This window comes from Balaenoptera physalus (genome assembly GCF_965194825.1).
Source record: "Balaenoptera physalus genome assembly, chromosome: 21".
Lineage (NCBI taxonomy): Eukaryota > Metazoa > Chordata > Mammalia > Artiodactyla > Balaenopteridae > Balaenoptera > Balaenoptera physalus.
Window position 1 is genome coordinate 31,730,711 of NC_138902.1, and position 15,750 is coordinate 31,746,460.

A 15,750-nucleotide genomic window follows, 5' to 3' on the forward strand; every position below is an offset into this window, starting at 1 on the left:
ATATAATAAAACAGAAACAAGTTGAATTGCAATGAAATTGCTGCTTCTGAATTTAAAACTAGTCAAGATAAAAGAGATGTTCAGAAAGATCACTATAATCTTCACCTGAATACTAATATATGTTTTGATCAAACAATATATATATTTACATATGGAGAAATAAAACCCACCTTAAAATGCTAATGTCATTTTCTCTATTTCTTGAAGCAAAAAAAAAAAAAATGATGAACTGTTGACTATTAGGCAGCAACACGATGTTTCAGAGAAACTAATTGACTTGAAAAAGTAAATAAGATTTTCAAAGATGAATGAATCATACACCTGCATACAGCATGGTACAGCAATTAGTGTGTGCAAACTCCAGGTGCATCAAGATTGTGACATGAAGATGAGGCATATATAAAAGTAAGAGTATTTTTAGCTGAATCTGATCTGGAAGTCAGGAGACTTAATTTCCATGAACAATTTCTTTCTTTGCTGGTTTGCTCATTCTCCACGTTCTTCCAAAAAATATCTAATATCAAACTGCTTAATTTGTTTTTGCCAGTGTGACTTTGGCAAAAATCACTTAAATATCTGAGGTTTTCTAGCACCATATTTATTTCTTTTTTCCTCCTAAAAATACTGTAAATAGCAGCAAAAGTTCCTGGTGAACTCCCTTGCATGTAATGTTATTATTTTTTATCTTTTGTTGTTTGTTTGCTTTTCATTACAACAACAGGCTAACCTCATACTATTCCCCACTTCTAATAGCTGCCTTCCCTCCAGAGGGTTTGACTCTGATTAAAATAGAAATGGACACGAATTGAGTTTTTCTGGGCAAACTATCAGAGAGACACAGGCAGGAGAGACATGGTATCAGGGCATGGGGGTCAGGAGAAGACAGGAGGTCAGAGATTTTGCTTTTAACACTTTCTAAAAGATGTGCATGGATAATTTATGGAAATTTGGTGGCAACTTCCAACCAGAAATCCGGATGTTTCACTAGGCTGGCACCAAGTCCTCCAAGAGAAATCATAGTCACAGATGCTCTACAATAGATTGATTTCAGTAGTTTCCCATTATAAGTTTTCCCTGATATCACTTTAACACCCTGATAAATGCTTTTCATACCAAGGCCCTCCCCCCCTCCCCAAAGTGTCCCCATTGCCACTACTTCAGCCCATGTGGCAGGATCACTGCTACCTGCTGATCACACGGAGTGTGGCGTCCTCTGCTCGTGAAGTCACCTTTCTCCTGGCTCCAGGCTTTCTCGAGTGGACACAGGTCTGTGCTCTAACTAACGAGCAGGAGGTGTCTGAGCAAAAGGCCCTTTTGATCAGGTTGGAGACTTAACTAGTAAGTAGGTCACATCGGGCTGATTACCCTGTCCTAAGGGGAAATATTTCTCATTGGCCCAGGAGACTGCAAGGTAATAAAGTCCTGGGAGGCAATGACCAAACTGTCTAGAGACCCTAAGAGGCAAGCAATGACCACCGTTAACTTTCCTGCAGCATCCTGTCCCAGGTGAGGCTGTGTGTTTGTGAAGTAGCAAGAAGTCTATGTACCACAGGCATACCATGCCTTGAACTTGACCCAGAGCAACTTCTTCTAGACAGCAGAGGGTAAACCAAGTTGAATGTAAGTTTGAATTTCTTAGGAGAGCAGGTTGCAATGAGTAATGGCAATCCACTGCCCTATAGTCTAAAATGAGCCTACAATATCACTGAGGGTTCACACCTTAATACAACTGAATTTCGGGAAGAGGTCAAACCCTTCTCTCTGTGTTAGAATAAGCAGGGGTCTTCCACCAGAGTGTGATTAACACCTTGTATCCCTCAGCAAAGTGAAGCTGCCCCCTTCCCAATCTTCTAAACAAAGGGCTTCTTCCTATTCTTATCTCATTCTGTCTTATCTCCATCTCATCTCCACACCTTGTTTGCTTGGTCCCCAAAGGCCTTGTGTCCTAAACTCCACCCCTGCATTATTTAGGCAATTCTGACAAAAGACTTCCAGGATGGATTGGTGAACCCTCTGTGTTTGCATCTGGAACATTCATAATTAGTTTTCCATTCCAAGCATGCAATTATCCATGTTCTCTACTTCAAAATGCATTTACCTCTGACAGAATCCTAGCAAACAAAGACCTGGTCCAGTGGTACCTATGAGGCAGGAGACATGATGTTTTTAAAATAAAAACTAAAAATTTTCTGACACCAAAAGCACAGGCAACAAAACAAAAATAGGTAAACTGGATTTCATCAAAATCAAAAACTTTTGTGCATCAAAGGACACTATCAACAGAGTGAAAAGGGAACCCATGGAATGGGAGAAATTATTTGTGAATCATATATCTGATAAGAGATTAATATCCAGAATACTTAAAGAACTCCTACAACTCAATGACTGTAACAACAACAAAAACAATTTAAAAATGGGTAAAGGGGCTTCCCTGGTGGCACAGTGGTTGGGAATCCGACTGCCAGTGCAGGGGACACAGGTTCGAGCCCTGGTCCAGGAAGATCCCACATGCCGCAGAGCAACTAAGCCCATGAGCCACAGCTACTGAGCCTGCGTGCCACAACTACTGAAGCCCACGCGCCTACAGCCCATGCTCCACAGCGGGAGAGGCCACCACAATGAGAAGCCCACGCACCAAAATGAAGAGTAGCCCCTGCTTGTCGCAACTAGAGAAGGCCCACGCGCAGCAAAGAAGACTCAACGCAGCCAAACATAAACAAATAAATAAATAAAATAAAATAAAATAAAAATGGGTAAAGAACTTGAATAGCTATTTCTCCAAAGAAGATATGCAATTGGCCAAGAAGCACATGAAAAGATGCTTAGCATCAGTAGCTCTTAGGGAAATGCAAATCAAAATCATAATGAGATGACACTTTATACCCATTGGGATAGCTATTATTAAAACAAACAAAACCCAGAAAATAACAAGTGTTGGCAAGGATGTGGTGAAATTAGAACACACGCATTGCTGTTAGGGATGTAAAATGGTGCAGCTATTGTGGAAAACGGTATAGCAGTTCCTGAAAAAAAAAAAGAAAAAAGAAAGGACAAAGAAAAAAGAAACATAGAATTACCGTATGAGCCAACAATTCCACTTCTGGATATTTACCCAAAGGAACTGAAAGCAGGGACTTAAACAGATATTTCTAAATCCATGTTCATAGTGGCGTTATTCCCAATAACCTAAAGGTGGAAGCACCCAAGTGTCCAGTGACAGATGAATGGACAAATAAAATGTGATATATGCATGCAGTGGAATATTATTTAGCCTTAGAAAGTAAGGAAATTCTGACATGTCTGTAATATGGATGAACCTCGACGTTATGCTAAATGAAGAAGTCTGACACAAAAGGACAAATATTGTACAATTACACTTACATGAGGTACTTACAACAGTCAAATTCACAGAGGCAGACAGTACAATGGTGGTTGCAAGGGGCTGGGGTGGGAGTGGAGAGGGTAACAGAGGGTTGTTTAATGGGTGCAGAGTTTCAGTTTGGGAAGATGAAAACACCCTGGAGATGGATGATGGTAATGAGTGTACAACAATGTGAATGTACTTAATGCCACTGAATTCTACACTTAGGAATGGTTAAAATGGTGTATTTTGTTATATATATACATATATATCTCCACAATAAGAAACTAAAAGCTTTTTTAAAATTAAAGCTTTTAAAAATTAATTAAAGTAAAATAAAAATTAATTAAAACTATTTAAAAATTAAAGCTAAAATTAATTCTCCCTCAATCCCCACATCTATGTGCCAAATGTGCTGTTTCTGCTTTGATCGTTTTACTTTGAGTATCCATCTGTGGGCTTCTGGCTAGTTAATCAAAATAACCTTGGATGAGCATCATTTCTTCTAATTCTCTTCCTCTAGCCCACTAGCCACATCCTACATCCTGCAAACCACACCTGACAGCTATTAATTATTGTTCTGCCCCTCCCCCAGTTTCCTGGAGTACCTGTGTTTTTTTTTTTTTTTTTTTTTTTAAATTTTTATTTATTATTTATTTATTATGTTTATTTTTGGCTGTGTTGGGTCTTCGTTTCTGTGCGAGGGCTTTCTCTAGTTGCGGCAAGCGGGGGCCACTCTTCATCGCGGTGCGCGGGCCTCTCACTATCGCGGCCTCTCTTGTTGCGGAGCAGAGGCTCCAGACGCTCAGGCTCAGTAGTTGTGGCTCACGGGCCCAGTTGCTCCACGGCATGTGGGATCTTCCCAGACCAGGGCTCGAACCCGTGTCCCCTGCATTGGCAGGCAGATTCTCAACCACTGCGCCACCAGGGAAGCCCAGTACCTGTGTTTTTATGTACCACCTCCTGCTGCTCTAGGCTCCATCTCTGTGCAGTTGGGTACCTTGTATTGGTGGTAACTGTTGACCTGGATAAGCAAGAATTACAATTAAATTGCTGTTTTCTCCTTGCAGATGATGCAGGAATAGGAGAATCTTTGGGTGGCCCATCTCTGTCCACTCCTCCTTATTAGCAATGTAACAACACATGTTTTGTGGCTTAGGATTTCAAAGAAGGGGGATTTTCTTAATTTATCAGCTAAACCAGTATTACAACAGCTTATGAAGAGTTTGCAATTGTTTGGGTTTAAAGCAGGGACAACATGAAACACTTAATGAAAAACTTTCACAAAACTTGGACTCTTTCCAGCAACTTAGCTATGTGAGAATAACTTTTACACCATGACAACTCTAAAAATAAAACATTTTTAACTTAAAGCTGTTCTTCCAGTTGCTGTTTAAAACTTTATTCCAAGAACTGAGATGCTATTCAACAAAATGCAACTACAGGCTTCTCAACAATAAGGTTCAGTAATCGTTATATGTTTCCTGGTGATGGATTTATCTTTTATCTTTGAAGTTTACAATGATAGCTGTAAAAGTGAATGTCAGTAGTATTACTATCATTTAATTTCTAATAGAATGATTTTTATTTTTATGTGTTAGTCAGAGCTATAATAATTCTAATAATATTACCAGAATTTATTTTGTGCTTTATGAGGATGATATCAGTAAACCATATTTCCAGCAACATTTTGCTATGTTTCAGCTTATTAACAGAATTATCTGTGTTTTAAAACTTTGGCATTAAAATATACCTTCAATAATGCCATTATAATGATCATGTGTTTAAAACTTGTGTAAATAACTATGATATAAGCATTTTTCTCTAAAAAAGAGACTTCTTATTTCTATCAGAGTAGAGCTGAGTTTCTCTGATTAAAACTGTGATTCTTAAGTTGTGTGCTGATCCACCCTAGTGTGACAAGCAAACTTACAGAGGCACTGTAAGTTTTTGAGGGGCACAGACAACTGTTGGATACCACGCCAACTACTACTACTAAGTTGTTTAGACCTCACTACTTAATAAAGAGAATTGTTCAGGTATTTCTTTTGGCCCGGGGGCACCAGGAACCAGGAAAGTTTGGGAATCTCTGGATTAGAAAGATTAGTGGACATGAAATGTAAGAGAATTGAGAATTACTTATATAGTGCAATCCTGTCATCTTATAGAGGAGAACACTGAGGTCCAGCGTGGTTAAAATCTTAAAACTAGTGAGTCTTAAATACCCGGCCTCCTAGCTCCCTTGTCAGACTGTTCAGTAAAAAGACCTGATGAACTTGATAGTCTGCTGAGGTTTCTATTCTTCCTGTTCCTGTCTCTCTGCCTTCTGGTCAGTAGATCCAAGCTTTGTAGCCCAGCCTGACCATATACCAGCTGAATATCTTAAGCCAAGTTCCTTACCCTCTGTGAACCTTAGCGTTCTCATTTGCAAAATAATTGCGCTGATGATAATGGCTAATAATTGGTAAAAATGGAGTCACTTCTAGAATAGTAATAGAAATAATGCACTTGAAAAACATTTTGTAAATAGCTAAGCACTTTATAAATTACTGGTTTTCATTCAGTAGTATTTAAACATCTACTAAGTGTGCCAAGCCCTGGGGAGACAAAGAAAAAAACAAAATTGTCTCTGTGTTTAAGAGGCTTATCTCTCCTGGAAGGGAGGAATATAAATGATTAATAATCAAAATTGATAAATAGTATAGTAGAGGTAATGACCAAGTATAATGTGGTAGAGAAGGACTGAGGGGCAGGGGAAGTCCTGGCAAAAAAGGCAAGTGTTCAGGCCTGACTTGGAGGGTGGGTAGGTAATGAGTGGGGTGGGGAGAGTGGTCCAGGGAGGGGGAGTGCTCTGGACCAAGGAGACAGGTGCAGGAACAGAGCGCCTTCAAGAAGCAGCATAGTGGGACTTCCCTGGTGATCCAGTGGTTAAGAACCCGCCTTCCAATGCAGGGGACACGGGTTTGATCCTTGGTCGGGAACTAAGATCCCACATGCCGCGGGGAAACTAAGCCCGTGCGCTCTAGAGCCCGCATGCCACAACCAGAGAGCCTGTGCACTGCAACAAGAAGCCTGCACGCCGCAATGAGGAGCCCATGTGCCGCAGCGAAGATCCCATGTGCTGCAACTAAGACTCGACACAGCCAAATAAACAAATAAATATTAAAAAAAAAAAAAAAGAAAGAAAGAAACAGCATAGCATCCCATACGGCTGGAGGGAGGAGGATGGGAAACAGGAAGTGGAAGATTACAGATGGGAGAGTAAATGTGTGTGCTGGACGCTGGTCCCAAAGGGTCTGGTATTCCTCTTGAAGGAGTGGACATTACCCTGGAAAACTGTTTAAGGATTTAAAGCGAGAAGGGAGGCAGCCCAATGTGTAAATGTGATGAGCTCTCCTTATCCTTTCCTAAGAAGGAAACTTGAGTTTGTTAGCTTCAAGAACTGTGGCGCTATGTCTGTATAATTCCTTTAGTCTGGCAACTTATTCTGAAGAGAAACACAGCACTTAATAAAGGTTTTAATGATTATGTGTATGGCAAGGTGGTAGTGAGATCCTTTTTTTTTTTCTTTTGCCAAAATAAGATTTTATTTTGAAAGTTATTTGAAAGACACTGGTAAGGAAGGAGAACTAACACTCAACGGATGTAGATTCCAAAGTTATATTCTTTCCAACTGCCACCAACGGTCTTTGTCATGCCAAAAAGTTGCTTTTTTTGGTAATTCCTATTTTAAGCTCTCTGGAGGAGAGATCTTATTCCATAAGCCAAGCCATTTTTTTTTTCCTTCCTCCCTCCCTTGTTTCTTCCCTTTCTTCTTTCCTTTTTTTCTTTCTTCCTTTCTTTCTTTTTCTCTTTCTTTTCTTCTCTTTTTTCTTCATTTCTTTCCAGGAAACAGTTAGTTGGGGATGGGTATTTTTTTAAAAACATCAAGGTAGATCTAATATGTTCCACAAAGAGGAGGGGCTTAGCCAAATGTGACATGGAAGGGTTCTCTACTATTTGCTTATCATCTTGCTGGAACCAGGAATCTACGTGAGGAAATGGCGTCCAGGAATGCGGTCTATACGAAGTCGGTCTGTCTTTGCATCGTAAGTGCTCATCATTGGTCCTCCTGTTCCAGCTCCCACAGCCCGCAGCGCCTCCTCTGGACCTTGACCTTGGAAGGAGGTTCTGTAAATCTCAGCAGTTTTAATCTTGACAGCAAAGCCAGAAATGATTGTAAAGTGATTCTCATTTTCTTCTCAGTCTTTTAATTCTGTCACACATAGTATCACTGAGTGAACGTCATCTCCTCTGTCAAATTCACTGAGAAGTTGATGAGTACATTTTGGTGACAACTGCCTGACACTCCTGTATGTGTCCATTATCAATCACTGTGTGTGTGTGTGTGTGTGTGTGTGTGTGTGTGTGTGTGTCTTGATCCGGGATATATCAGCGCTAAGCAGTTTTAAAACTCCCAACTGAAACAGTCAGAATAACATAGGAAAGAAACAAATATTAAAAACAACCCCCCCAAAAAAAAACCCCCCCAAAAAAAAAAAAAAGAATTACACAGGAATTAGTCTCAGCTGGGTAACTTGACCTATATATCCTCATGTTGTCATTGCTACCTGAATGGTTATCAGGTAGTTTCACATTCATGTTCTTACTTGCTTCTCCAGAATTGAAATAGGTTAATGTACATCTTGAACCCAACATGGAGATTTTAAAAGTAAAGTGCATACCACATAAGACAATGTCCACTGATGATACTTCTATACTGAAAGTTCTTGGTTAAACCTATGTCAAACTCTTCTCTGAACACACTTGGAACTCTCTATGGCTTAGATGAGCCCGAAATCAGCTGTTCAGTGGTACAGCTTATACTGGCTCATAAGAATTGGTTGTGGACAGCCCTTTCAACTCTGCATTCAGTGAAGTCATGTCAGTTGGCCGTGACAGAAGTATTTACAGCAGGTGTATTCGTTTCCTAGGGCTGCCTTAAAAATTAACACAAAGTACCATAATTGAGAGTTAACTATTATTATGTGTTTATTAGTTACTTAGTATGCAGTATAAATTATTTTCTTAACCAATATAATAATGCAACTAATTGATATTATAAAGGATAATATAGTGATTTATTTGTTTATTTATTTATTTTTGGCCGTGTTGGGTCTTCGTTTCTGTGCGAGGGCTTTCTCTAGTTGTGGCAAGCGGGGGCCACTCTTCATCGCGGTGCACGGGCCTCTCACTATCGCGGCCTCTCTTGTTGTGGAGCACAGGCTCCAGACGCGCAGGCTCAGTAGTTGTTGCTCACAGGCCTAGTTGCTCCGCGGCATGTGGGATCGTCCCAGACCAGGGCTCGAACCCATGTCCCCTGCATTAGCAGGCAGATTCTCAACCACTGCGCCACCAGGGAAGCCCCTAGTGATTTAAATGTACTGTAATCCCTTATAGTTCTGGAGGCCAGAAGTCTGAAATCAAGGTGTCACCCAGGCTCTGTGCCCTTTGAGATGCTGGGTGGAATTCTTCTCTGCTTCTTCACAGCTTCCAGTGGTGGCTGTCAACCTTTGGTGTTCTTTGGCTTGTAGATGCATCTCTCCAATCTGCACCTCTGTGGTCGCTGGCATTCTCCCTGTGTGTCTTTGTCTCTGTGCCTCTTCTTATAAGGATACCAGTAATATTGGATTAAGTGCCCTCCCAGTATGACCTCATCTTAACTAATTACATCTACAATGACCCTATTTCCAAACAAGGTCACATTCTGAAGTACTGTACTGAGGGTTAGGACTTCAACATATATTTTGGGGGTGTCACAATTCAACGCATAAATAACACTGCGGAAATCAGCAAATGCCACGAGTCAGGGCTTTTCTGGAGGGGGAAGTCGGTTTCCAGCATATCAGTGTGTTGGTCTGTCACATGACACCAGGAGAGGGCCACTCACCTCAAATATCACTTTTCCATGGGAGTTCTTCATCAGAAACTTCCTCATACTCCAAATGGCACCTGGCAGAGTGAGAATTAAAGGTGGATGCATGTAGTTAGGATTTTCCAGCCATTTCTTAGCCCTTTAAAAATATCTATGTATTTCCATTATTTAAAAAGATTGAAAAATACAGCTGGGTAGAAAGAGTAGAAAGCCAAAAACGAATTATTCATAGCTTCATCACCCAAACAGAGCTATCATTAATTCTTGATAAATTTTCTTCAAAATATTTTTGGAACTTTTTTTTTTTGCTATTTACATTTCTCCTTTTGTGCCAAACCTGTCTGAATGCTTTGCCCTCTTTTCTTCATGCTTTTTATTTTATAAATTAAAAAAAAAAATGTGAGTAATAATACATGAAGACAACGCGCCAGTTAGAAAAATCACACAAGACTAAGCAAAATCTGTCTTGATCACTACCCCAATCCCAATCCTCTCTCTGGAGGTAAATACCGTCATTGGTCTTAAATGATTCTTCTAGACCTTTTAAAATGCCATAAACCATATCATACCATGTATTTTATCCCACAGCTTACTTCTCTCCTCCCTCCCACTAAATTGTATACCCTTAAGAGCTTTTAATGTCAGATTTAACATGTTATCTTTAATTACTGCAACACATTTCATTCTATAGATGCACCGTAGTTTAATTATTCTCCTATTGCCAATTTTTAGGTTGTTTTCAATCTTCCACAATTACAACTAAGAAGCAATGAAAATCCTTGTACATGCCTCTTTACGCATAGGTACAAGTGTTTCTCTAGGATAAATAACAAGACGCTGAATATCTGAGTTGAAGACTATAATTTTAATATGACAATTTTCCTTGAAGATAGCCCCAATACACCCTTCCAGTGAGAGTGCAGAAGAGTATCCATATATTAAATAATTAAAGAAATAAAAATCAAAAGCCAGAGGCTCTAACTAGACTCATTTGTTTGTTTATATTTAAATTTCAAAAATTTCCAAATTTCTATTCTCTGAATTTACTAGGTTTCATCCAAATTCTCTGATTTATACTTATCCCTTAGCCAGCATGTACAATGACATGGAATATGTCATATGATGAACAACATAATTTTTCCAAAGAACTTCTAATAGTTTAGTGCAACTGGGACATAGGGAATGAGGTAGGGATGAGTGGAAGAGGTAGCTGGAGATGCAGGCAGGTTAGAGACACACTTGGGCAAGGATTTGTTTAGAATTTGAGGTTGTATAAAGCAGAGAAGTCAGTAAATGGGCTACTGCGGTAATACAGGCAAGGTTCTGAGCTGAGGCAATAATGGTGGGAAAATGAAAAGGAAGGGAGAGTATCAAGATCTATTTAAGCAGTGGAATTTATAGAACTTAATGAATGTGAATTGTGAAAGAGAGAAGCTTGGAACATTTCCTGGATTATTGGCTTCGATGACTGGTTTTCATGACTGAGGTCAGTCACAGAGGAGAACACAGCGGTGATGGTCATAGTGTTAGCCAGGTCATTTGGACAAACTGGGCAAGGCTGTAGAAATATGGAGATAGGTATTCTGAAGGCAGGTGGATATACAAGCAAGAAAATCAGGGTTGGAGCTATTGAATAAGGTTCATCGGTGGTTAGCAAAATCCAAGGGAATGGTTGAGACTGTCCAAGGGGAGAGCAAAGAGTAGCAAGAGAAGAAATCCAAGGAGGAAATACTAGGAAGCACAAACATTTATAGGACAGGCAAAAGAAGGAAAAATCTGACTGATCCATCATAATAGTTTGGCAATTTCTTATAAAGTTAAACATACACTTTATGACATGGCTTTATTAAGCAAAAATAAGCAAATATGAATATACGTTCTTACTTTTCTTACTTTCTATTATGGAAAAGGTAGCATACACAATTGGACATTGCCTTTTCTTTTTAAATCTCAAATGGTATACTGAAGAGCTTTCCAATATAGGTATACAGAGAGCTCCCTCATTGAATTGCTGAAGAGTACTCCACTGTATGATTGTACCACAGTTTATTTAGTTATTCCCTATGGATGAACACTTGGATTGTTTCTTATTTTCCGCATTGTGAATAATGCAGCAGTGAATAAATTTACACTTTTCTGAAAATAAAATAAAATACGACATGACAAACCCACTCTTGTGTAACTACCCAAGAGAAATAAAAGCTAATCTTCACCCAAAAACCTCTATGCAAATGGTTATAGCAGCTTGATGTGTATTTGTCCCAAACTGTAAACAACCCCAAATTTCCTTCAACTGATGAGTATACGAACAAATTACAGAACATCGGGCTTCCCTGGTGGTGCAGTGGTTGAGAATCTGCCTGCCAATGCAGGGGACATGGGTTCGAGCCCTGGTCTGGGAAGATCCCACATGCCGCGGAGCAACTGGGCCCGTGAGCCACAACTACTGAGCCTGCGTGTCTGGAGCCTGTGCTCCGCAACAAGAGAGGCCGCGATAGTGAGAGGCCCGCGCACCGCGATGAAGAGTGGCCCCCGCTTGCCGCAACTAGAGAAAGCCCTCGCACAGAAACGAAGACCCAACACAGCCAAAAAAAAAAAATTACAGAACATCTATGTATTAGGGATGCTACTCGGCAATAAAAAATCTACTGACACAACAACATCATTGAATCTCAAATGCATTTTGCCGACACCCAAAAGGCTATGTAATGTATAATTCCGCTCGTATCACTGTTGTGAGCTGAAGGTTCATATCCCCCATCCCCAAATTGATTATGTTGAAACCTGAACCCCAAATTTGATGGTATTTGGAGGTGGGGACTTTGAGAGGAAATTAGGTTTAGATGAGGTCATGAAGGTGGAACCTCCACGATGGGATTAGTGTCCTTATAAGAAGAGGAAGAGAGACCAGCACTCTCATAGTGAGAAGGCAGATGTCTGTAAGTGAGGAAGCAGGTTCGTACCAGGAACCGGATATGCTGGCACCTTGATCCTGGACTTCCCACGCTCCAGAATGGTGAGAAATAAATGTCTGTTGGGGCTCCCCTGGTGGCGCAGTGGTTGAGAATCCGCCTGCCAATGCAGGGGACACGGGTTCCATCCCTGGCCTGGGAAGATCCCACACGCCACGGAGCAACTAAGCCCATGCGCCACAACTACTGAGCCTGAGCTCTAGAGCCCACGAGCCACAACTACTGAGTCCACATGCTGCAACTACTGAAGCCCACGCGCACCTAGAGCCCATGCTCTGCAACAAGAGAAGCCACTGCAATGAGAAGCCTGCGCACCGCAACAAAGAGTTGCCCCCGCTCGCCGCAACTAGAGAAAACCCGCGCGCACCAACAAAGATCCAACTCAGCCAAAAATAAATTAATTAATTAAATTTAAAAAATAATAATAATAATAAATGTCTGTTGTTTAAGCTACCAGGTCTGTGATATTTTGTTATAGCAAACAGAGCAGGCAAACACAATCACAGACTCAAAAAAAGGCAAAACTACAGGGACAGAAAACCTGTAAGTGGTTGCCAGGGCTTCAGGTTGGAGCAGTTGTCTAGAAAGAGGCACGAAGGAATATTTTGGGGGTGATGGATCTGTCTTCATTATGGTGGTGGATACATCACTATATGTGTTTGTCTAAACTTACAGAACTGTACGCTAAAAAGGGTGAATTTTACCATGTGTAAATTATATCTCAATAAACCTGACCCCTAAAAATGTTATGTATGACAGCAAGATACAAAGTCAATGCCTGGGGAAAAAATGAGTAGAACAATGAACTGGCTTAGATGTAAATGGGCAAAGAAAAAGACAACAAAATAATAAATAATTAGGAATATTGAAAGTAACCAAAAATAGGAAAAGCTAGTTTCTGGTGAGAAGCCATTCAGGAGAAAAAGATCAGGAGCTTTTTGTGGCCTACAGGTTTAATACATACACATACTCTGGGTAAAGAGTACACAATATACAATACTCTGTGTTTGTTGCCATAACAGCTAAAAACTTAAGGCAGCCTTAAGCAGAACTCATTAGAAATATGGTGCTCTCTACACTATCAGGGAAATGTTGCTCAGTCCTTGGCATGCATAAAGAAAAATATTGAGAAGTACTGTAATAAAATTTAAAATAATTAAAATATAGAAATAATATAAAGTATTATGGAAAACTTAGAATAAAGAGAAAGACACCATTATCTAAACACAATGTAAATCTAAAATAGATTACTTTACCACATAAATAATATGTGTTTCTTGTAGAAAATTACCATACCTAGATGAACCAAAGGAGAAAATGAATAAGAGCCCCATTTTTAAAATTTTAAAATTCTGACAAAATCAAGTAAATTTAAATTAAAATAATAACCAGATACTAGTGTAAGTCTATCAGGCTAACAAAGAAGACGTTATGACAACACTCAGTTATGGCAAGAATGTGGATCAGAGGAGATTCACAGTCTATTTTGGTGGAGTGAAAAGAGGTTCAAGTACTTTGTAGAGCATTTTGGCAGCATCTGGTGAAGCTAAAAGCAGGTATACTCCCAAGACCTGGCAATTTCACAGGTAAATGCCCTAGAGAAATTTTTGCACATTTGCTTAAGAATCTGTATAACAGTATTGTTTATAAGAGCAAAATATTTGGGACAGAGTAAATATCCCTTATCAGATTAATTAAATTGTGTCATTGTCACACAATGCAATAGCCTATAGAAGTTAAAATAAATTAGAACTATATGTATTCTGTTTTTTGATAAACCTGAAAAAAAAACAAAACAGGATGCAGCATAGTGAGAAAAGCAAATTACATAATGATTCGTACAGTATGTATGATACCATTATCTGAAAAACATACAATATACACACACTTGTATGTTGATATACACAAACATATACATAAAAACTCTTAAGAATGTGTGTGTTTGTGTGTGTGTGTCTGTGTGTGTGTGTGTATTTCTCCGCAGAGGAGAAAGGACTACATAAGGGACATCTCTATTTGTAGCGTTCCTCCCCCCCACTCCCCTGTAATTTTTTTCTTTCAGAATGCAGGAAAGAAAGAGGGAGGGTAGGAGAAAAAGAGGAAGGAAGGAAGGTAGGAAGGAAGGAAGGAAGGGAGGGAGGGAGGGAAGGGAAGGAAGGAAGGAAGGAGGGAAGGGAGGGGGAAGGAAGAGAGGAAGGGAGGAAGGGAGGGAGGGAGGAGAAGGAAGGGAGGGGGGAAGGGAGGGGGAAGGAAGAGAGGAAGGACGGAAGGAAGGGAGGAAGGAAGGAAGGAAGGGGGAAGGAAGGGGGGAAGGAAGGAAGAGAGGGAGGGAGGGAGGAAGGAAGTGGGAAGGAAGGAAGGAAGGAAGGGAGGGAGGGAGGACCTAAAGTAAGTAAGACAAAGCTTTGTGGTAGATTCCAGGGGGATTAAAAATTGCTCTATATACTTTTCTTCATATTTTAAGTATTTTATACCAAAAAACGAATACTTAGTCCTTGTAAACAATTCAGAAAATACGTAGTGAAAAAAAAAAAAAAAGTAATCCCTCATTTTAAAAAATGCATTTAGGGCTTCCCTGGTGGCGCAGTGGTTGAGAATCTGCCTGCCAATGCAGGGGACACGGGTTCGAGCCCTGGTCTGGGAAGATCCCACATGCCACGGAGCAACTGGGCCCGTGAGCCACAACTACTGAGCCTGCGCGTCTGGAGCCCGTGCTCCGCAACAAGAGAGGCCGCGATAGTGAAAGGCCCGCGCACCGCGATGAAGAGTGGGCCCCGCTCGCCGCAACTGGAGAAAGCCCTCGCACAGAAACGAAGACCCAACACACCCAAAAATAAATAAATTAATTAATTTTAAAAAGAATGTTAACATTTTGCTGCATATTTTTCCAGACTGGGCCATACTTTCATTAGCTTGCACGTTATATACATAATTTTTTTGGTATTCTTTTCGAAGAGGCAAAAATTTCTCAAAAATGTTCTTCTGATTCATGAGGTGAATGATACTGAAGTCCGCTTTTTCTCTGAGTCTTTGGGACGGCTTCTTACCTTAATTCTACACTATTTTCTCACAGTTCCATAGTCCTGTTTGCAGATTTGGTGGCTTGTCTTTCGCCCCACTCAGTCCACTTGGGGGCTATCTCAACCCATCTGAGCGCTACTGTCGAACGGAAGACGACACGCACAGTTGCCAAACCAAGTCTCCCCGTCCGTCAGGCATTCGCTGAGAGCACCCTCGCTGTCTGAAATGAGAACTCTCAGAACGCCACCGTCTGACCTTCTGACACTCTTCGTCTACGTAATGCAGGAGAAACTACAGTTCCCGTGGGGCTCTGCTCCTGGGCGCCCGCCTCCACCCCTGCGCTTGCGCATTCTGAGCATGGACTACAACTCCCAGACTGCATCGTGCTGCCGCCCTCGCCCCTCTACTTCCTGCTGGGGCGTTTCATGAGTGACAGCGTCTCTGCGAGTCCAAGAAAAGTTAAAGGTGGGCGGAGTTTGTGG

General features: G+C 40.7%; 1 long non-coding RNA gene across 2 annotated transcripts; it reads right to left on the reverse strand.

Annotated features, from left to right (window-relative positions):
• Positions 1-2,932: 2,932 nt before the first annotated feature.
• Positions 2,933-15,725, reverse strand: LOC309651806. 2 transcript variants are annotated; one of them, XR_014258411.1, is made up of 4 exons: positions 15,295-15,725; positions 9,291-9,352; positions 4,303-4,385; positions 2,933-3,969 (listed from the first exon to the last, which is right to left on the reverse strand). It is a non-coding gene; the product is annotated as an uncharacterized lncRNA (long non-coding RNA). The 2 variants fall into 2 exon arrangements; XR_014258412.1 differs by having other exon boundaries at positions 2,933-3,023; positions 15,295-15,719.
• Positions 15,726-15,750: the final 25 nt, after the last annotated feature.